General features: G+C 45.3%; 7 non-coding genes and 2 pseudogenes across 7 annotated transcripts; all 9 read right to left on the minus strand.

The window, feature by feature from the left end:
* Positions 1-1,958: 1,958 nt before the first annotated feature.
* Positions 1,959-2,036, minus strand: LOC141244238 (U2 spliceosomal RNA; annotated as a pseudogene).
* A 1,121-nt stretch (positions 2,037-3,157) lies between these two features.
* Positions 3,158-3,347, minus strand: LOC141244221 (U2 spliceosomal RNA). The gene has a single exon (XR_012308181.1). It is a non-coding gene; the product is annotated as a U2 spliceosomal RNA (small nuclear RNA).
* Positions 3,348-9,524: 6,177 nt separating this feature from the next.
* On the minus strand, positions 9,525-9,715 carry LOC141244174 (U2 spliceosomal RNA). The gene has a single exon (XR_012308137.1). It is a non-coding gene; the product is annotated as a U2 spliceosomal RNA (small nuclear RNA).
* A 1,118-nt stretch (positions 9,716-10,833) lies between these two features.
* LOC141244175 (U2 spliceosomal RNA) lies at positions 10,834-11,024 on the minus strand. Its single transcript, XR_012308138.1, has one exon. It is a non-coding gene; the product is annotated as a U2 spliceosomal RNA (small nuclear RNA).
* A 1,121-nt stretch (positions 11,025-12,145) lies between these two features.
* Positions 12,146-12,336, minus strand: LOC141244176 (U2 spliceosomal RNA). The gene has a single exon (XR_012308139.1). It is a non-coding gene; the product is annotated as a U2 spliceosomal RNA (small nuclear RNA).
* Positions 12,337-13,457: 1,121 nt separating this feature from the next.
* Positions 13,458-13,648, minus strand: LOC141244177 (U2 spliceosomal RNA). The gene has a single exon (XR_012308140.1). It is a non-coding gene; the product is annotated as a U2 spliceosomal RNA (small nuclear RNA).
* Positions 13,649-14,769: 1,121 nt separating this feature from the next.
* LOC141244178 (U2 spliceosomal RNA) lies at positions 14,770-14,960 on the minus strand. The gene has a single exon (XR_012308141.1). It is a non-coding gene; the product is annotated as a U2 spliceosomal RNA (small nuclear RNA).
* Positions 14,961-16,081: 1,121 nt separating this feature from the next.
* Positions 16,082-16,272, minus strand: LOC141244179 (U2 spliceosomal RNA). The gene has a single exon (XR_012308142.1). It is a non-coding gene; the product is annotated as a U2 spliceosomal RNA (small nuclear RNA).
* Positions 16,273-17,390: 1,118 nt separating this feature from the next.
* On the minus strand, positions 17,391-17,561 carry LOC141244236 (U2 spliceosomal RNA; annotated as a pseudogene).
* Between the last annotated feature and the right edge of the window lie 5,105 nt (positions 17,562-22,666).

Raw genomic sequence — 22,666 nt, forward strand, 5'->3', positions numbered from 1 at the left:
GCTCCTGACATTAATGGAAAATAAGTTAATATTAGCCATCATGTAGGGAAAAAAGAAAATGTTAGCGCAGGCAATACACCTTAGTTACCACTCCGGTCGGGTGGTCCCTCGTCGGTGTTGACTGCTGGTGATGGGATCACCAGCAGGCCCTCTTCCTCCATCTGGTCAAGCAGCGCGGCCTCGATCTCGGCGACCACCAGTTCCTCCTCTTCTGGCTCGGCCACCAGGGTCTCAACCATGTGCTTCATCTCTTCTGGCTCAGGGAGGGTATCCTCCTTTTCGCCTACGAAATCCAGAATCTTCTTTTTGGAGGATTCAGTAGCAGGGCTGTCCTCCACCTTCCTCTTTCCCCGGGTTGGAACTGGGGAGACAAGAAGGGGAAAATCCTCCTCGGAAAAGATAGCGAGATAGCGGCAGGTGGAGGAAAGGTTAATTCCACCGCTACCATGGTCTGGGGAGGGAGAGTGGCTGCCGGGGCAGGGGAAAGGACACCTGCTGAGGAGTAGGGGAAGGAGGAAGAGGAAGTGGAATCCTCAGCAGGGGTGGCCGGGGTGGGGGGGGATTGGACGGGGGTGGCAGGGGGAGGGATCGAGAGAGGGGTGACAGAACTCTTACCCTCCTTTGACTTTTTCTTCTGCTTCGGAGCTGCTGGGACCGTCGCTGGGGCTTTGGCCACCGTCTCCTTGACCGCTTTGGCCTTGGTCGTCTCGGCCTTGGCCGCTGGGGCCTTGGTCGTCGCGTCCTTGACCTTCACAGGCCTGGTCGTCGGGGCCTTGTCCTCCGGAGCTGGGGTCGTCGCAACCACCGATGCCCAGGATCTCTCACGCTTGGGGCAATCCTTGTACAGATGAGCCGCCAGCCCACACAGGTTGCAGGACGTCTTCTTCGGGCAGTCCTTCGAGCTGTGTCCCGTCACTCGACAAATCCTGCAGGCATCCTCCTTGCAGTCCTTCATCTCGTGGCCGTTCTTGCCTCATCTCCTGCAGTTCCGCGGCATGTCCGGGTAATAGATGAGGCCGTAGGAGTTGCCCAGGGAGAATGTCGGGGGCAGGTGCCGAAGTCCGTCTGAGTACGCCAGGTCCCTGTGAAGTCTAACGGTCACCGACCACTTACCTGTCCAGAAGCCGAGTCCATTCAGGATGTGAGAGGGTTCCTTCACAACCAAACAGAAGCGTCTCAGGAAGGTACAGATGTCTTGGCCTGGGGTGTGCGGGTTGCGCATGGAGACCGTGATCCTCCTTTCGTCCCTCTGGATAGGGCAGCTACCTGTAAAGGCAGAGAAAGAATTATCCGGTCCTTTGGCGCTTACCATTTCCCAGAACCTCCTGCAGGTGTTCACAGTGGCGAAGGTGACGAAGAAGATCCCCGTCAAGAAGGTCTGGATGCTGAGGGTGTCCGACCTGGAGAAGCCTCGATCCAGCAGCATCTTCTGGCAGAACACGTCCGAGGACATGTCCGGCACCCTCCCATCCACTTCCTTCAGCTTCAGGGCCACCGTCTGCCGCATCCATGGCTCCAGGGCTGGAGCTTCGTGGCGGGGCTTCTGGGGTCCCTTCTGCTGGCCAGTCGTGGAGGCAGAGTCCTTGGGGTCAGAATCGGCTCCTGGCTGGGCCCTCCTGGCTGTCCCCTGCTCCAGGCTCTTCTTTTCGGCCTTCCTCGCAGCGCTTGCCATGGCTTTCCTCCTGCAGTTACTTCTTGGAGCTGGATCTGGAACTCTTCCCGGAATGGGTGGAGCTATGCAGATTCTTCTCCCGTCGTGTTCTGGACAAATTCCCCGAAAGGTCTTTGTCTCGATGATTTTCTTCCTCGAAGATTCCACAGGACAGCCCGATTCTTCTCCGAGTCTTCGTCTTCTTCTGGATTCTTTAGAGCTTCTTCCTCCCACCGATATCCGGCTTTCTTCTCCGATGTCAGCTGGGCTCCGAAGCTCTTCTCCTTCCGAGTTCGATCGCTCTCGTCAAGTGTAGATCGTAGCTCTTGTGTTCTTAAAAGAACAGATACTACACTTGATCTTAGCCAAAAGGCCGAGAAGCGATAACCAGAATTGGTTTCAAACTACGGAGCCACCCAAGGATCCTGAAAAGTCCATTTGTGGAGATGAGCTCCTGGACTCCCGTTAAGAAGACATGTTGTCAACCTCTAGATCCCTTACATGCCTGCACTTTTCGGCTTGCTGCTGCTGCAATCCACGCGTTTTAGATCTGCATAACTCCACCTCTTTAAACACAGCACCTTCACCCCCTGCTGTTCCCACCCGCCTCAACACCGTTGGAAGGGAGGAGAACCAATTAAGGCGGGGGGTGGGGTGGAACAAGCAGCTGTCTACCCTTAGCAGGAGGGCTGCTGATTACATACCTCTCCTGCTGCTGCTGCTGCTGCTGCTGGCTGTCCAGCAGCAGACTGAAGGTGGCTGCTGCTGTGCACAGGTATATAAAGGCTCAGAGCCTATTATGACACGCGCAGCCAGCGTTCCATTGCCACATTCCATCTACTGCAGGCAGGATACCTGGCTGGCTGAATGTCGCTGAGAAGCTCACAGAGACCGCCATAAGCAACAGTTTAACAGAATGCCACAGACTAATCAACCAAACTTTTTGGGTTGGGTTCTCTTTTATAGTCTGCAGGCATTAAATGAAAGAAGTCAGTGTTCCAGCAGAGGGAGACAACGTTTCAGAAAAGGCATTGTAGCAAACCAAAAAAGAAATTTTAAGCGCAGCAGAGTAACCAGCGCACATACCTGTTAGCTCAGGTGAGTTTAAAAGGCTGCTGTTGATAACAAGGGCATTTGCTAAATAGATGGTGTGTGTGCAACAATATACTGAAAGGTCAATTATATTGTGCAGCTTATCTCACCACCTGTAGTTATTTAGGTGAAAGCTCCAAAATGCTTGCCTAATATGTCTGTTTATCCAAAAGGAAGTAAAAAGGGAGAGCTAGAAAGATAGCATTTCATTACATTACATGGCAATGCAATGCACAGTTGCTGAAGTTGAACCAAAATGAGCTTGTAATCTGGCTTCTGCAACTTTGAACATGAAAAATCCAATGAGGAGAAGAAAAGCAAAGCCAAAGAGTCCATCCCAAAATCCGACAAACAAGCAAAATGAACAAAAAACATTGAATTCAATTCTTTCTGATTTTAGAAACTGCATTAAAGAAGGGGTGCACCGGTCCTGGAGATACTGCAATACCAGGTCAATGCGTGGAGTGGACAGAGCAAGCTCTTTTTCCATCTCCCTGTTCTAAAAATCCATTTAATATATGGTCCCCAGATAGGGGACGTATCAGATATTAAACTGATAAGAACAGATCAGGTTTCAACATATTTTATTAAGTGCGTAAAAGATGGTTTACAATCAAAAACAACAACACAAACAGTACATTATTAAAACACAGAATTCCACCCATAAAAACCCCATATACGATTAGCATCCCTCCTCCCAATACATTTGACATCCCTTAAGTAATAAATATACATCTGGCTAAAAGCAATTTTAAGACAATCCTTCACAGAAATAGCGTCACGTTTAAAAAGTAAAATATTGCGTGCCTTCCAAAGGGCGTCTTTAAAACAGTTAATCATACACCAACATATACAATACTGTTGAGGGGTCGAACATTTAAAAAGGCCATATAAAACATATTCATGGTTAAAATCTCTTAAACCGCAAGTCCATTTTAAAAGAATCCCAACTTTGTGCCAAAGTTCCTGTGCAAATGGGCAATTCCACATAAGGTGCAAGGTGGTTTCGTCATAAACACATGAGTCTCTGGGGCATTTGGCTCTGGCCACCAGGCCTCTCCTGTGTTGAAACTCTCTGGTGGGGAGGCACTGGTGGACCACCATCCATGCGATGTCCTTATGTCCATTTGCTAAGAATTTCCCGAAGACATTCTTCCAAACTTGCTTCGATCTCTCTTCTGAGAAATTTACTATGGGGGTCACATCTTCATTCCTCCTCAGAAAAGATAAAAGCTTCTTGCGGTCTTTAAAAATGTCCATATTAAAATCACCAAGGCTATAAAATCGAACAGTCTTTTCTAAGATTGCTTGGTGTTTGGGGGGGCATAGTAAAACAGGGGAATTCAACGACAACTTAAACCATCTTTTAAAAATCATCCCACAAGTATATTTTAAAAAATAACTTAGCGCACTATTACCATTAAAATGTTTGAAACAAAAGCAGAAATAATTTAAATACAAATAAATATGTAAGTCGGGGACATCCCTTCCGCCGTTCATTTTATTCTTCCTCATTATTTCTCGCCTTAATTTTTCCATTTTGGAGTTCCATAAAAACATAAAGATCATCCTAGTCATTTTTTTAATTAAAACATCAGAGGGGGGGTACACCATAGCTATATACAGTATGAGGGGTAACAACACTGATTTTATAATTAAAATTTTCCCCTCCATTGTTAGGGACCTCAAACCCCAAAATGATATTTTCTTTGACATTTTTTCTAGGACATTCTCCCAGCTTTGAGTTCCCACATTCTCCTCGTTAAAAACAACTCCAAGAATTTTTACATTGTCTCGTTTTATAGTGAGCTGCGGGAGTTGGGCGGTGTCCCAGGATCCCAAAGTCAGACATTCAGATTTATTTAAATTAAGTTTAAAACCGGATGCCTGGGAAAAAAAATCAATGCGCAACACCGCCCTCCGGAGGGAAGCAGGGTCCACGCACACAACCGTCACGTCATCCATGTAGCCAAAGACTCTCACATCACTGCCACCTCCGCCAGGAACAGGAACCCCTCTAATCACTTTGTCTTTCCTTATTGCGCTCAGCAGGGGCTCCATGGCGCAGATGAACAGGATGGGCGACAAGGGGCATCCCTGCTTCACTCCAGACTCAAGGGGAACTCCATCTGTTAAAAAGCCATTAAGAGAAATTTGACTAAAACAATTTTTATATAAAATCTTAATACAATTTAAAAGCATATTAGGGATACCCATCCTTTTTAAAACTCTAAAAAGAAATCTATGAGAGACTCTATCGAAAGCTTTTTCAAAATCTAGGGCTAAAAGAGCTACATTTTGACCCCGGTCTCTGGAATACCAAATTACATCCCTTAATACGTTTAAAACCTCTGAAATACTTCTGCCTGGTACACTACAAACCTGCTCAGGCTGGATTAGTTTGGCAATGACACTCCTGAGCCGGTCTGCAACCACCTTAGCAAGTACCTTGTAATCAAATTTAGGAGAGTTATGGGTCTCCAATTCGCTAGAGCACTGCGGTCACCTTTTTTATATATCAAAGACACCACTCCTCTCCTCCACGAAAATGGCAACTGTTCACAAATAAAAACTTCTTTAAAAAGCATAAAAAGGTCCTCTTTTAAAATGTCCCAAAAAGTAAGATAAAACTCTACAGGTAGTCCGTCACACCCAGGTGCTTTACCCTTAGAGAAACTTTTAAAAACATAAAATAATTCCTCTAAAACAATATCGCGTTCTAAAAACTCCTGGTCTGTAAAATTTAGCTTAAAATCGAGATCATTAAGAGCATCAGATAAAAAGGACTCATCTATACACTTTTTACTAAAAAGATGCTTATAAAACTTAAAAGTAGCATTCAACATTCCCTGCATAGATGTTTCACCCTCTAGATTTGTGATCACTTCTCTTTTATCCATGACTTTTTTGAAGAAGAAGCGAGAGCACTTCTCCCCCTCCTCCAAGTGCTGCACTCTAGAGTTAAAAATAACCTCTTTCCCCTTTGTGTCTATGCAGTTCTGGATTTCAGTTTTTAGGCCAGCAATATCATCTCCCACCTCCACCCCTAGCTCTTTGAATTTAAAAAGTGTTTGTAGTTTGGTGTTAAGATCACTAAAACATCTTTTTTTCTCTCTAGCTTTACGTCTCCCTGCTTTTATAAAAAACATTCTGACTTTTTTTTTCAAATTTTCCCACCAGGTTACCATAGGGGCATCAGAAGGTTTTTGTCGCCGCCAGGCTTGATAGGCTTTACCAAAGTCTTGTCGAATCAGAGGGTCCTCCAGCAGGTAAGTACTTAGACGCCAGAGGCCCCTGTTGACCCTCTGTTCATCCCGGTATTCTAGGTGCACCTCCAAGCCCTTATGGTCAGAAAATATATTTGATGTTAAAACACATTTTACAGGGTTAAAATCATCTGATAGGAAAATAAAATCGATCCTGGAGGACACCCCTCTTCCGGACCACGTATAACCAGGGTCCGTCGGCAGGAGTGACCTCCACGCATCGCATAATTTAAAATCAGTTATAAAATCTTTCAATAGATGACATGACTTATCCAATTTGCGTAAAGGGTCACCCCCTGCTCGTTGTTCACTAGCACAAAGACAATTAAAATCACCCCCTACGATCAGGGGAGATGACCCAGTACAGTACAATGGCAATATCCCAAATAAATTAATTCTCTCTTGCTTATCAGGGGGAGCATAAATATTCATTACACGTAGGGTAAAACCATTAAATTTAAAATGCACTAAAACCACTCTGCCTGGTACTATTTCTGTGACAGCATTTATAGTAATATTTCTCCCACAACAGAGGAAGCCCACCCCCGCTGACTTGTTGTCATTGGAGCCAGACCAGATGGAGGGCCCCAGTCTCCAATCTGTCTTGATGTCATTATAATTTAGTGCATGTTGTATCCCGCATTCCTGTAATAAACAAATGTCAAAGTCAGCGGTTTCTAAATACTTGAATAGAGCAGCCCTACGGACTGGGCTCTTTAATGACCTCACATTCAGTGAGACAAGTCTTAATGTGGGCATTCATAGGTCAGGGTGGTGGATCTTCCATGAGGACACCTGACTCAAAGCCCTGTATGTCAAATTGCTCCAGGACATCCGGGCTAGAGGACCCAAACGACTCGATATTCTGTGAGCCGGCGGTTGCCCCCTCGTAGGTCACGGTTCCCAGCCACATTCCAGGAGACGCTGGGGCTTCGACATTCCGTCTCTTTTTCGGGGCAGACTCCACTAGGTCACTGGTGCAGTCCTCCTCTTCCTCCACCTCCTCCAGGGGGGAAGACTGGTCCATCAGGATAAGATCAACACAGATTTCCTGATGTTCGCCACCTAGAAGCAAAGCCCCCTCATCTGGCTGGCTAATCGCCCTGGAAGATCCTGAGGCCATCGCTGCATGGTCCCCTGTAGCCAACCGCACAGGGGCACCACCCTCCAGCCCAACAGGATCGGTATCGGGAACCATCGATACGGAGGATACCCTCCCAGAAGGAGGACCCCCCCGCTCCGGTCCATGCAAGGTCCGCCCCTCGTTAAGGGACTTCGATGCAGGTGCCGCCCCAGAGGGGCCTCCGGCTCCCTGCTCCATCCCAGCCTTCTCGCCCTTCGAAACGCCCTCCGACGCCGGCCCGCCAGTGAAGACCGGCGGGCGCATCGGCTCAGCTGCAGAAGATGCAGCTTCTGCGTAGGTCCTGGTCCTGGTCCTATTGGGGCATCCTCGGAACATGTGCCCCGCCCCACCGCAGAGATTACATTTCCTCCCAGCGGGACAGTCCTTCATTAGATGTCCGTAACAGCTGCAATTATTGCAGCGGTCTACTTTCCTGCCCGTGCAGGACGTTTGGGTATGACCCATTTGTCCACAGTTCCTGCAACATACTGGCATTCCAGGATAAAATAAGTAGCCTCTGCTCTTACCGATTACGAAGGTTGAGGGAGGGTGTAGCATTCCTCCCACTCCACTAAGGTCCCTCTTTAGACGGGCCATATACCTTCTCTTGCCGCACCAGAAGCCTACCGCGTTCTTCACAGTACCCAGGTATCTCAGATCATCACAATAACGGGTAAGGTAGGTCGAGATGTCTGCAGCTTCCACAAAGGGGTTCGGGAAATGCACCACGATGGGGATCTCGTCATAAGCATACAAGAGACAAAAGGTTAGTCCATCCAATTCATCTAAGTAGTTTTTCTCGTTTACCTTTTGTACGAGTTGCTGACAGCATCCCTGGCTCTTGAAGGTGATGGTGTAAGTCCCCTTGTACTCGTTGTCCTGGAAGCAGAATATGTCTTCCCGCCGAAACTCCAGAACTCCAAGCAGAATCCTATGGCAGATGTAGTCCAAATTCTTCTCCATCCTCGATGCTGCTCCAACTTCAATCCTCACGGTGTTCCTCATCCGGGCATCACCAGATGAATATGTGAGCGTTGCCGGCATCCTTCACTCAGGAACGTACCGACTCTTCTCTCTGAAAGGCGCAAGCCATCATGGGATCCCTTCCCGTTGCTCCCGGACTAATCCTTCCTCCCAATAGCAGCAGGGGGGTTAAGTCCCTCCGAAGAGGAACGATCCCCCCAGGCCGAGAGAAAGGGTACCAAGAGCACCTCACAGGCAAGACCACACAGGTAAACCTGATAGATCGTGCCAAAAGGCCGAGAAGCGATAACCAGAATTGGTTTCAAACTACGGAGCCACCCAAGGATCCTGAAAAGTCCATTTGTGGAGATGAGCTCCTGGACTCCCGTTAAGAAGACATGTTGTCAACCTCTAGATCCCTTACATGCCTGCACTTTTCGGCTTGCTGCTGCTGCAATCCACGCGTTTTAGATCTGCATAACTCCACCTCTTTAAACACAGCACCTTCACCCCCTGCTGTTCCCACCCGCCTCAACACCGTTGGAAGGGAGGAGAACCAATTAAGGCGGGGGGTGGGGTGGAACGAGCAGCTGTCTACCCTTAGCAGGAGGGCTGCTGATTACATACCTCTCCTGCTGCTGCTGCTGCTGCTGCTGGCTGTCCAGCAGCAGACTGAAGGTGGCTGCTGCTGTGCACAGGTATATAAAGGCTCAGAGTCTATTATGACACGCGCAGCCAGCGTTCCATTGCCACATTCCATCTACTGCAGGCAGGATACCTGGCTGGCTGAATGTCGCTGAGAAGCTCACAGAGACCGCCATAAGCAACAGTTTAACAGAATGCCACAGACTAATCAACCAAACTTTTTGGGTTGGGTTCTCTTTTATAGTCTGCAGGCATTAAATGAAAGAAGTCAGTGTTCCAGCAGAGGGAGACAACGTTTCAGAAAAGGCATTGTAGCAAACCAAAAAAGAAATTTTAAGCGCAGCAGAGTAACCAGCGCACATACCTGTTAGCTCAGGTGAGTTTAAAAGGCTGCTGTTGATAACAAGGGCATTTGCTAAATAGATGGTGTGTGTGCAACAATATACTGAAAGGTCAATTATATTGTGCAGCTTATCTCACCACCTGTAGTTATTTAGGTGAAAGCTCCAAAATGCTTGCCTAATATGTCTGTTTATCCAAAAGGAAGTAAAAAGGGAGAGCTAGAAAGATAGCATTTCATTACATTACATGGCAATGCAATGCGCAGTTGCTGAAGTTGAACCAAAATGAGCTTGTAATCTGGCTTCTGCAACTTTGAACATGAAAAATCCAATGAGGAGAAGAAAAGCAAAGCCAAAGAGTCCATCCCAAAATCCGACAAACAAGCAAAATGAACAAAAAACATTGAATTCAATTCTTTCTGATTTAAGAAACTGCATTAAAGAAGGGGTGCACCGGTCCTGGAGATACTGCAATACCAGGTCAATGCGTGGAGTGGACAGAGCAAGCTCTTTTTCCATCTCCCTGTTCTAAAAATCCATTTAATATATGGTCCCCAGATAGGGGACGTATCAGATATTAAACTGATAAGAACAGATACTACACTTGATCTTAGCCAAAAGGCCGAGAAGCGATAACCAGAATTGGTTTCAAACTACGGAGCCACCCAAGGATCCTGAAAAGTCCATTTGTGGAGATGAGCTCCTGGACTCCCGTTAAGAAGACATGTTGTCAACCTCTAGATCCCTTACATGCCTGCACTTTTCGGCTTGCTGCTGCTGCAATCCACGCGTTTTAGATCTGCATAACTCCACCTCTTTAAACACAGCACCTTCACCCCCTGCTGTTCCCACCCGCCTCAACACCGTTGGAAGGGAGGAGAACCAATTAAGGCGGGGGGTGGGGTGGAACGAGCAGCTGTCTACCCTTAGCAGGAGGGCTGCTGATTACATACCTCTCCTGCTGCTGCTGCTGCTGCTGGCTGTCCAGCAGCAGACTGAAGGTGGCTGCTGCTGTGCACAGGTATATAAAGGCTCAGAGCCTATTATGACACGCGCAGCCAGCGTTCCATTGCCACATTCCATCTACTGCAGGCAGGATACCTGGCTGGCTGAATGTCGCTGAGAAGCTCACAGAGACCGCCATAAGCAACAGTTTAACAGAATGCCACAGACTAATCAACCAAACTTTTTGGGTTGGGTTCTCTTTTATAGTCTGCAGGCATTAAATGAAAGAAGTCAGTGTTCCAGCAGAGGGAGACAACGTTTCAGAAAAGGCATTGTAGCAAACCAAAAAAGAAATTTTAAGCGCAGCAGAGTAACCAGCGCACATACCTGTTAGCTCAGGTGAGTTTAAAAGGCTGCTGTTGATAACAAGGGCATTTGCTAAATAGATGGTGTGTGTGCAACAATATACTGAAAGGTCAATTATATTGTGCAGCTTATCTCACCACCTGTAGTTATTTAGGTGAAAGCTCCAAAATGCTTGCCTAATATGTCTGTTTATCCAAAAGGAAGTAAAAAGGGAGAGCTAGAAAGATAGCATTTCATTACATTACATGGCAATGCAATGCACAGTTGCTGAAGTTGAACCAAAATGAGCTTGTAATCTGGCTTCTGCAACTTTGAACATGAAAAATCCAATGAGGAGAAGAAAAGCAAAGCCAAAGAGTCCATCCCAAAATCCGACAAACAAGCAAAATGAACAAAAAACATTGAATTCAATTCTTTCTGATTTTAGAAACTGCATTAAAGAAGGGGTGCACCGGTCCTGGAGATACTGCAATACCAGGTCAATGCGTGGAGTGGACAGAGCAAGCTCTTTTTCCATCTCCCTGTTCTAAAAATCCATTTAATATATGGTCCCCAGATAGGGGACGTATCAGATATTAAACTGATAAGAACAGATACTACACTTGATCTTAGCCAAAAGGCCGAGAAGCGATAACCAGAATTGGTTTCAAACTACGGAGCCACCCAAGGATCCTGAAAAGTCCATTTGTGGAGATGAGCTCCTGGACTCCCGTTAAGAAGACATGTTGTCAACCTCTAGATCCCTTACATGCCTGCACTTTTCGGCTTGCTGCTGCTGCAATCCACGCGTTTTAGATCTGCATAACTCCACCTCTTTAAACACAGCACCTTCACCCCCTGCTGTTCCCACCCGCCTCAACACCGTTGGAAGGGAGGAGAACCAATTAAGGCGGGGGGTGGGGTGGAACGAGCAGCTGTCTACCCTTAGCAGGAGGGCTGCTGATTACATACCTCTCCTGCTGCTGCTGCTGCTGCTGCTGGCTGTCCAGCAGCAGACTGAAGGTGGCTGCTGCTGTGCACAGGTATATAAAGGCTCAGAGCCTATTATGACACGCGCAGCCAGCGTTCCATTGCCACATTCCATCTACTGCAGGCAGGATACCTGGCTGGCTGAATGTCGCTGAGAAGCTCACAGAGACCGCCATAAGCAACAGTTTAACAGAATGCCACAGACTAATCAACCAAACTTTTTGGGTTGGGTTCTCTTTTATAGTCTGCAGGCATTAAATGAAAGAAGTCAGTGTTCCAGCAGAGGGAGACAACGTTTCAGAAAAGGCATTGTAGCAAACCAAAAAAGAAATTTTAAGCGCAGCAGAGTAACCAGCGCACATACCTGTTAGCTCAGGTGAGTTTAAAAGGCTGCTGTTGATAACAAGGGCATTTGCTAAATAGATGGTGTGTGTGCAACAATATACTGAAAGGTCAATTATATTGTGCAGCTTATCTCACCACCTGTAGTTATTTAGGTGAAAGCTCCAAAATGCTTGCCTAATATGTCTGTTTATCCAAAAGGAAGTAAAAAGGGAGAGCTAGAAAGATAGCATTTCATTACATTACATGGCAATGCAATGCACAGTTGCTGAAGTTGAACCAAAATGAGCTTGTAATCTGGCTTCTGCAACTTTGAACATGAAAAATCCAATGAGGAGAAGAAAAGCAAAGCCAAAGAGTCCATCCCAAAATCCGACAAACAAGCAAAATGAACAAAAAACATTGAATTCAATTCTTTCTGATTTTAGAAACTGCATTAAAGAAGGGGTGCACCGGTCCTGGAGATACTGCAATACCAGGTCAATGCGTGGAGTGGACAGAGCAAGCTCTTTTTCCATCTCCCTGTTCTAAAAATCCATTTAATATATGGTCCCCAGATAGGGGACGTATCAGATATTAAACTGATAAGAACAGATACTACACTTGATCTTAGCCAAAAGGCCGAGAAGCGATAACCAGAATTGGTTTCAAACTACGGAGCCACCCAAGGATCCTGAAAAGTCCATTTGTGGAGATGAGCTCCTGGACTCCCGTTAAGAAGACATGTTGTCAACCTCTAGATCCCTTACATGCCTGCACTTTTCGGCTTGCTGCTGCTGCAATCCACGCGTTTTAGATCTGCATAACTCCACCTCTTTAAACACAGCACCTTCACCCCCTGCTGTTCCCACCCGCCTCAACACCGTTGGAAGGGAGGAGAACCAATTAAGGCGGGGGGTGGGGTGGAACGAGCAGCTGTCTACCCTTAGCAGGAGGGCTGCTGATTACATACCTCTCCTGCTGCTGCTGCTGCTGCTGCTGGCTGTCCAGCAGCAGACTGAAGGTGGCTGCTGCTGTGCACAGGTATATAAAGGCTCAGAGCCTATTATGACACGCGCAGCCAGCGTTCCATTGCCACATTCCATCTACTGCAGGCAGGATACCTGGCTGGCTGAATGTCGCTGAGAAGCTCACAGAGACCGCCATAAGCAACAGTTTAACAGAATGCCACAGACTAATCAACCAAACTTTTTGGGTTGGGTTCTCTTTTATAGTCTGCAGGCATTAAATGAAAGAAGTCAGTGTTCCAGCAGAGGGAGACAACGTTTCAGAAAAGGCATTGTAGCAAACCAAAAAAGAAATTTTAAGCGCAGCAGAGTAACCAGCGCACATACCTGTTAGCTCAGGTGAGTTTAAAAGGCTGCTGTTGATAACAAGGGCATTTGCTAAATAGATGGTGTGTGTGCAACAATATACTGAAAGGTCAATTATATTGTGCAGCTTATCTCACCACCTGTAGTTATTTAGGTGAAAGCTCCAAAATGCTTGCCTAATATGTCTGTTTATCCAAAAGGAAGTAAAAAGGGAGAGCTAGAAAGATAGCATTTCATTACATTACATGGCAATGCAATGCACAGTTGCTGAAGTTGAACCAAAATGAGCTTGTAATCTGGCTTCTGCAACTTTGAACATGAAAAATCCAATGAGGAGAAGAAAAGCAAAGCCAAAGAGTCCATCCCAAAATCCGACAAACAAGCAAAATGAACAAAAAACATTGAATTCAATTCTTTCTGATTTTAGAAACTGCATTAAAGAAGGGGTGCACCGGTCCTGGAGATACTGCAATACCAGGTCAATGCGTGGAGTGGACAGAGCAAGCTCTTTTTCCATCTCCCTGTTCTAAAAATCCATTTAATATATGGTCCCCAGATAGGGGACGTATCAGATATTAAACTGATAAGAACAGATACTACACTTGATCTTAGCCAAAAGGCCGAGAAGCGATAACCAGAATTGGTTTCAAACTACGGAGCCACCCAAGGATCCTGAAAAGTCCATTTGTGGAGATGAGCTCCTGGACTCCCGTTAAGAAGACATGTTGTCAACCTCTAGATCCCTTACATGCCTGCACTTTTCGGCTTGCTGCTGCTGCAATCCACGCGTTTTAGATCTGCATAACTCCACCTCTTTAAACACAGCACCTTCACCCCCTGCTGTTCCCACCCGCCTCAACACCGTTGGAAGGGAGGAGAACCAATTAAGGCGGGGGGTGGGGTGGAACGAGCAGCTGTCTACCCTTAGCAGGAGGGCTGCTGATTACATACCTCTCCTGCTGCTGCTGCTGCTGCTGCTGGCTGTCCAGCAGCAGACTGAAGGTGGCTGCTGCTGTGCACAGGTATATAAAGGCTCAGAGCCTATTATGACACGCGCAGCCAGCGTTCCATTGCCACATTCCATCTACTGCAGGCAGGATACCTGGTTGGCTGAATGTCGCTGAGAAGCTCACAGAGACCGCCATAAGCAACAGTTTAACAGAATGCCACAGACTAATCAACCAAACTTTTTGGGTTGGGTTCTCTTTTATAGTCTGCAGGCATTAAATGAAAGAAGTCAGTGTTCCAGCAGAGGGAGACAACGTTTCAGAAAAGGCATTGTAGCAAACCAAAAAAGAAATTTTAAGCGCAGCAGAGTAACCAGCGCACATACCTGTTAGCTCAGGTGAGTTTAAAAGGCTGCTGTTGATAACAAGGGCATTTGCTAAATAGATGGTGTGTGTGCAACAATATACTGAAAGGTCAATTATATTGTGCAGCTTATCTCACCACCTGTAGTTATTTAGGTGAAAGCTCCAAAATGCTTGCCTAATATGTCTGTTTATCCAAAAGGAAGTGAAAAGGGAGAGCTAGAAAGATAGCATTTCATTACATTACATGGCAATGCAATGCACAGTTGCTGAAGTTGAACCAAAATGAGCTTGTAATCTGGCTTCTGCAACTTTGAACATGAAAAATCCAATGAGGAGAAGAAAAGCAAAGCCAAAGAGTCCATCCCAAAATCCGACAAACAAGCAAAATGAACAAAAAACATTGAATTCAATTCTTTCTGATTTTAGAAACTGCATTAAAGAAGGGGTGCACCGGTCCTGGAGATACTGCAATACCAGGTCAATGCGTGGAGTGGACAGAGCAAGCTCTTTTTCCATCTCCCTGTTCTAAAAATCCATTTAATATATGGTCCCCAGATAGGGGACGTATCAGATATTAAACTGATAAGAACAGATACTACACTTGATCTTAGCCAAAAGGCCGAGAAGCGATAACCAGAATTGGTTTCAAACTACGGAGCCACCCAAGGATCCTGAAAAGTCCATTTGTGGAGATGAGCTCCTGGACTCCCGTTAAGAAGACATGTTGTCAACCTCTAGATCCCTTACATGCCTGCACTTTTCGGCTTGCTGCTGCTGCAATCCACGCGTTTTAGATCTGCATAACTCCACCTCTTTAAACACAGCACCTTCACCCCCTGCTGTTCCCACCCGCCTCAACACCGTTGGAAGGGAGGAGAACCAATTAAGGCGGGGGGTGGGGTGGAACGAGCAGCTGTCTACCCTTAGCAGGAGGGCTGCTGATTACATACCTCTCCTGCTGCTGCTGCTGCTGCTGCTGGCTGTCCAGCAGCAGACTGAAGGTGGCTGCTGCTGTGCACAGGTATATAAAGGCTCAGAGCCTATTATGACACGCGCAGCCAGCGTTCCATTGCCACATTCCATCTACTGCAGGCAGGATACCTGGCTGGCTGAATGTCGCTGAGAAGCTCACAGAGACCGCCATAAGCAACAGTTTAACAGAATGCCACAGACTAATCAACCAAACTTTTTGGGTTGGGTTCTCTTTTATAGTCTGCAGGCATTAAATGAAAGAAGTCAGTGTTCCAGCAGAGGGAGACAACGTTTCAGAAAAGGCATTGTAGCAAACCAAAAAAGAAATTTTAAGCGCAGCAGAGTAACCAGCGCACATACCTGTTAGCTCAGGTGAGTTTAAAAGGCTGCTGTTGATAACAAGGGCATTTGCTAAATAGATGGTGTGTGTGCAACAATATACTGAAAGGTCAATTATATTGTGCAGCTTATCTCACCACCTGTAGTTATTTAGGTGAAAGCTCCAAAATGCTTGCCTAATATGTCTGTTTATCCAAAAGGAAGTAAAAAGGGAGAGCTAGAAAGATAGCATTTCATTACATTACATGGCAATGCAATGCACAGTTGCTGAAGTTGAACCAAAATGAGCTTGTAATCTGGCTTCTGCAACTTTGAACATGAAAAATCCAATGAGGAGAAGAAAAGCAAAGCCAAAGAGTCCATCCCAAAATCCGACAAACAAGCAAAATGAACAAAAAACATTGAATTCAATTCTTTCTGATTTTAGAAACTGCATTAAAGAAGGGGTGCACCGGTCCTGGAGATACTGCAATACCAGGTCAATGCGTGGAGTGGACAGAGCAAGCTCTTTTTCCATCTCCCTGTTCTAAAAATCCATTTAATATATGGTCCCCAGATAGGGGACGTATCAGATATTAAACTGATAAGAACAGATACTACACTTGATCTTAGCCAAAAGGCCGAGAAGCGATAACCAGAATTGGTTTCAAATTACGGAGCCACCCAAGGATCCTGAAAAGTCCATTTGTGGAGATGAGCTCCTGGACTCCCGTTAAGAAGACATGTTGTCAACCTCTAGATCCCTTACATGCCTGCACTTTTCGGCTTGCTGCTGCTGCAATCCACGCGTTTTAGATCTGCATAACTCCACCTCTTTAAACACAGCACCTTCACCCCCTGCTGTTCCCACCCGCCTCAACATCGTTGGAAGGGAGGAGAACCAATTAAGGCGGGGGCTGGGGTGGAACGAGCAGCTGTCTACCCTTAGCAGGAGGGCTGCTGATTACATACCTCTCCTGCTGCTGCTGCTGCTGCTGGCTGTCCAGCAGCAGACTGAAGGTGGCTGCTGCTGTGCACAGGTATATAAAGGCTCAGAGCCTATTATGACACGCGCAGCCAGCGTTCCATTGCCACATTCCATCTACTGCATGCAGGATACCTGGCTGGCTGAATGTCGCTGAGAAGCTCACAGAGACCGCCATAAGCAACAGTTTAACAGAATGCCACAGACTAATCAACCAAACTTTTTGGGTTGGGTTCTCTTTTATAGTCTGCAGGCATTAAATGAAAGAAGTCAGTGTTCCAGCAGAGGGAGACAACGTTTCAGAAAAGGCATTGTAGCAAACCAAAAAAGAAATTTTAAGCGCAGCAGAGTAACCAGCGCACATACCTGTTAGCTCAGGTGAGTTTAAAAGGCTGCTGTTGATAACAAGGGCATTTGCTAAATAGATGGTGTGTGTGCAACAATATACTGAAAGGTCAATTATATTGTGCAGCTTATCTCACCACCTGTAGTTATTTAGGTGAAAGCTCCAAAATGCTTGCCTAATATGTCTGTTTATCCAAAAGGAAGTAAAAAGGGAGAGCTAGAAAGATAGCATTTCATTACATTACATGGCAATGCAATGCACAGTTGCTGAAGTTGAACCAAAATGAGCTTGTAATCTGGCTTCTGCAACTTTGAACATGAAAAATCCAATGAGGAGAAGAAAAGCAAAGCCAAAGAGTCCATCCCAAAATCCGACAAACAAGCAAAATGAACAAAAAACATTGAATTCAATTCTTTCTGATTTTAGAAACTGCATTAAAGAAGGGGTGCACCGGTCCTGGAGATACTGCAATACCAGGTCAATGCGTGGAGTGGACAGAGCAAGCTCTTTTTCCATCTCCCTGTTCTAAAAATCCATTTAATATATGGTCCCCAGATAGGGGACGTATCAGATATTAAACTGATAAAAACAGATTTTTTTTTTTTTTTTTTTTTTTTTTTTTTTTTTTTTTTAAACCATTCAGGTTAGTTTTATAGCAAATCAGTAGGATATACCAAAACTGTTGCAAAAAAACTTCTCATCATCATGGCCATATTTATTAAGCATAAAGTAACCTAATATTACAGAAAGAAGAACATCTTATTAATATAAACCAAAAGATCACTGAAATTTTACAATATGCCTCCACTTTTTAAATTTCCATATTCCCTCGGCATCTGTTCCTCCACCGCTACTACTATCCATCTTGTAAATCAAAAATAGCCTAGAAAGAATAATCCTAATACATTCATTTACTGTAATTGATTTCCTTTTAAATACACAAAGATTCCTCACATCCCACAAACTTTCTAACACACAAGCCATAATTAACCACAAAACTCTCTCCTTTACACGTCCACTTGCACCAATACCAAACATAACCACACGCCAATCCACAAAAGTCACTCCTGCCAAACTCCTACACAACCCCCCTACACATTTCCACACGTCTTGCGCAAAATCACAATCCCACATCAGATGCATAACCGTCTCACAACCATTACATCCATCTCTTGGACAAACATCCGACCTAATCAAACCTCTCTTCTTTTGAACGTCTCTCACTGGAAGAATATTGTGAAACGCCATCCACACTACATCCTTCTGTTTGTTGGACATCCCATACATACCCAACTTTCTCCAAGCATCCGCAACCTCATTCCCTCTCAAACCAACAATATTAGACTCGACCTCATTTGCACACAATTTCCTATACACCCTCTTAGTCATTCTAAACTCATCCACCGGCACACTCAGCAAATCATACTTCTTGACAAACTTCTCAATCACCTCATACCACACCGGACACTTAAAAGACACAGGCACTCTCGCATCCCTCTTTCTCCAACCTAACCCATACAACATCCATCCTGCAGAATAACTTGCCATACATGCACCCTTATTACCTTTACCCAACAATACCACAATCGTCTTAATATAATGGAGCCCTAAAAAAACCTCAACATTAGGAAATCCCAAACCACCATGCTGGCAGGCCTTATAAAGGCTTTCCCTCTTCAGCTTCTCCATCTTGCTGCACCAGAAAAAAGAAAAAATCATTTTCTCAACTCTCTTCACTTTCCTAAAAGGGGATGGAAAAATTATGGCCACAAAAAGCAGAATGGGTAAGATCACTGCTTTGATAACTAGAACTTTGCCCCGCAAAGAAAGATCTCTCATTCTCCAAAAATTCAATTTTCGCTCAACACGCATACCACACTCGTCCCAACTCTCATTTCCTTTCAGATCATCATTGAAAAATACCCCTAAAACCTTAATTGCACTCTCCTCATACTTAACACCTTCCATACGAATACTGTCATCTCCAAAGCATTTGAAACTACACTTAGTCCAGTTAACTCTAAAACCTGATGCACCACAGAAAAAATCCAAAAGCAACCTCACCCTACTCATTGAAGCCATACTTTCACTCACCATCACAACATCATCCATGTAACCTAACACCTTCACATGCTTACCACCACTCCCAGGCACTAACAATCCTCTCATCATTTTCTCACGTCTCACTAAACACAGCAAAGGCTCAATCACACATACAAACAAGACAGGGGACATAGGGCACCCCTGTCTTACACCAGACCTAATCATCACTTTGTCAGACAACCATCCATTCACTAAAAACTCACTTGACACATAATCATATAAAGACTTAACTCCATTCAGAAAAACCCTAGGGAAACCCATCCTCTCCAATACTTTAAACAGAAACACATGCGAAACTCTATCAAAAGCCTTTTCGAAATCAATTGCTAACACCATACACTTCTGCTTTCTAGTCTTACAATCCCCAAGCATATCCCTTAACAATAACAAATTATCACTTATACTCCGACCAGGCACGGCACACACTTGGTCATCCTCCACAACCCTACCAATCACCTCACGCATACGATTTGCTAACAATTTACTGTAGACCTTATAATCAGCGTTAAGCAATGATATGGGTCTCCAGTTCTCCAAACGCTTTTTCTCACCCTTCTTAAACACAAGAACCACTATACCCTCTTTCATACTGTCACACAAAACACCATTCATCCACATATACCTACAAACCTCAGTCAAGTCCTTACCCAAAAACTCCCAAGCTTTCACATACAGCTCCACAGGCAACCCATCCTTCCCAGGCGTCTTATTCTTTTTAGCACTCATAACAACATTCCTCACCTCATCCAAAATAACATCCTCACACAAAGCATCACATTCATCCGAACCAAGTCTCTTCTCCATACCACTCAATACATGCGACACAAGTCCAGGATCAATCCATTTCTCATCGTACAACTTACTATAGAAGCCATTCACCTCATTCAACACATTCTTCCCAACCACACTAGATCCATCTTCACCTACCACTTCACTCAAATCCAACTTCCTTCCATTCATTTTTTTAAAAAAGTACCTGGTGCACTTTTCATTCTTTTCCAAATGCTCTAACTTGGTACGGTAAATAATCTCTTTACCTTTTTCATCCAGAAGACATTTTAACTCATTCTTAGCAACCTCAAGCTGATCAGACATATCCATTCCTTTCCTAACACACCCACGCAACCAATCAATCCGTCTACTTAAGTCATTAAATCTATTACGATATCTGGCAGCTTTTTTGTAGCCCCATTTTTTAAAGAAAGTTTTTAACTGTAATTTCACCCAATCCCACCATTCAAGCACACTACCAAAATCACGCTTACGCCACCTCCAACTTGCATACCTTTTCTCCAACTCACTCATCACCTCCTCATCCTCCAACAACCTCGTATTCAATTTCCAAACCCCACCCCCAAACACCATGTCCCCATTCGCACTAAAAACTCCACGCAAACACTCATGATCAGAAAAAGGTACCTTATGTTGAACATAACTTGAACAAACCATATTTTTGGAAAATAACATCCTATCTATTCTCGATGAAATATTACCACGGTCAGCATAATATGTAGGCGGTGGTGGAATGCCATACTCAAGTATTGCAGCGTCTAAGAAAGAAAAATCAGAAATAAGTTGAGATAACTTTTTTCCCGTAATGTCCACATTACCTTCTGTGACACAATTACAGTCACCAACAAAAACTGTAGGAATTTTTCCAGGGAGAAAAAAACTCAATTTCTCAAGAAGAGCAAGCCGCTCCTCTTTTTTAGTAGGACAATATAAATTAATCATTCTAACCTTCCACCCCCTATAACTCAAAAAAACAATAATGCAGCGACCCACCTCCACAACCGTGTAACTATCAATAGTAATATTCTTATTACCAACTAAAATCCCCACACCATCATTTTTGTTAAAGCTGGACCCCGACCAAACATACTGGCCATAAGGCCAGTCCTTATCCCCTGGAGATTCAGTAATCCCACACTCTTGTAGACAATAGACATCTGCACTCAAACCCTTTAGATAATCCAGAACTGTTGTTCTTCGGGTAACAGATCTAATTTGCCTAACATTAAGGGACACAATGTCCCATCCAGAATGATGCGGCATAAATAAAGGGGATCACACATAACCTGAAAAAAAAAAGAAAGAAAACATCAACTCAACCTTCATCAAGAAAAGCAAAGCTATTACCATCTGGCTGAATGCCAAATGTAACAATGTCAGGAGAAAATACATCTGACGGGTAAGCACGAGAGTCCACCGGGCTATCACACACGGCAGCAATGGATGAACACTCAGTCCTTGGCTTCTTCTTGACCACATCAGGATCCTCCTCATCAGAGAAACGGACAGCAGACAAGTCCCCTTGGCCACCGCCCCCGATCTCCTCTGAAGCAGTATTGCACCAAGATATGACAGGAGAATTGGACAAGTCCATTTCCCCCTCACCACGGACAACAAACTGGGGAGGGAAAGGTGACATCACCTCAGGAATCACCATGTCAAAGCCTCCTGACGCAGGAGGCTGAAGCTGGGCATCTTCAAATATGTCGTCCATCTGAGTGCCATCCTCTTCCTCTTGGGGAGCAGTTGCCTCCCCGACATCCGGAAGGGGACCTTGTGGAACCCTAGTAGAAGTCGAAGGAACAGCAGGCCCCTCCGCGACCACTTGAGCAAAAGACTTAGGAGTGGTTCTAGCTTGACACTGCCTAAGAACATGCCCCTCCTCACCACAAACATCACACTTTACCTGGTTCTTGCAGTCTTTCGCCATATGACCAGACGTGTTACACCTCCTGCAGGTTGGCGGATACCTGCAGGACTCCTGGACATGACCATACTTGTTACATCTTCTGCAGAAAAAAGGAGCATCAGGAAAGTACAAGAAACCAGTGTCTCTCCCAATAGAGAAACACATAGGAGGATAATGTATGCCCCCTGGCCCCTCAGGGTCTGTAGCAAAACGAACAAAGTACTTGTATTTGCCAGTCCACAAGCCTTCTTCATTCGAGATCTTGTGGGAAAAATGCACATAAGTACAATGCCTCCTCAAGAATACAGTAATGTCCTCCTGGGGGATAAAGGGATTGTGCATAAACACAACAACAGGAACATCCCCCTTTGAATAGAGGACAGTAAAAGTGAGTCCATCTAGGAGGGAGTTCTCAGTATGGCCTTTCAAGGTTCTATAAAGATTTTGGCAAGCAGCCATAGTAGAAAGAACCAGCACATACCTTCCATGACTTCTAAATTCCTGCAGGCAAAGAATGTCCGACTTCTTAATCTTCAATGCTTCATAGAAGATGGCATTCACCAGGTAGGACATGGAAAAATGTCCCTTCTTCTCCTCGGAAATCTCAATGCGAAATCCATTCTTGACCCGGGGGTCCCCGGTCCCAGCAAATTTCAGCTTGACTCCCATAGTCAGCCACGGAAATCGCCTTCCCGTTTCCTCCTCACTCTCCCCCTATAGCAGCATCCAGCTTAAGCCACCGGAGTGGCGATGCTGGAAGGCCGAGGGCTAGCACTCAAGGAACCTGATGTCCAGACACTTGATCTTAGCCAAAAGGCCGAGAAGCGATAAACAGAATTGGTTTCAAACTACGGAGCCACCCAAGGATCCTGAAAAGTCCATTTGTGGAGATGAGCTCCTGGACTCCCGTTA

This window comes from Phyllobates terribilis, unplaced genomic scaffold (assembly GCF_046119375.1).
Source record: "Phyllobates terribilis strain yellow unplaced genomic scaffold, ASM4611937v1 Scaffold_1512__1_contigs__length_269417, whole genome shotgun sequence".
Classification (NCBI taxonomy): domain Eukaryota; kingdom Metazoa; phylum Chordata; class Amphibia; order Anura; family Dendrobatidae; genus Phyllobates; species Phyllobates terribilis.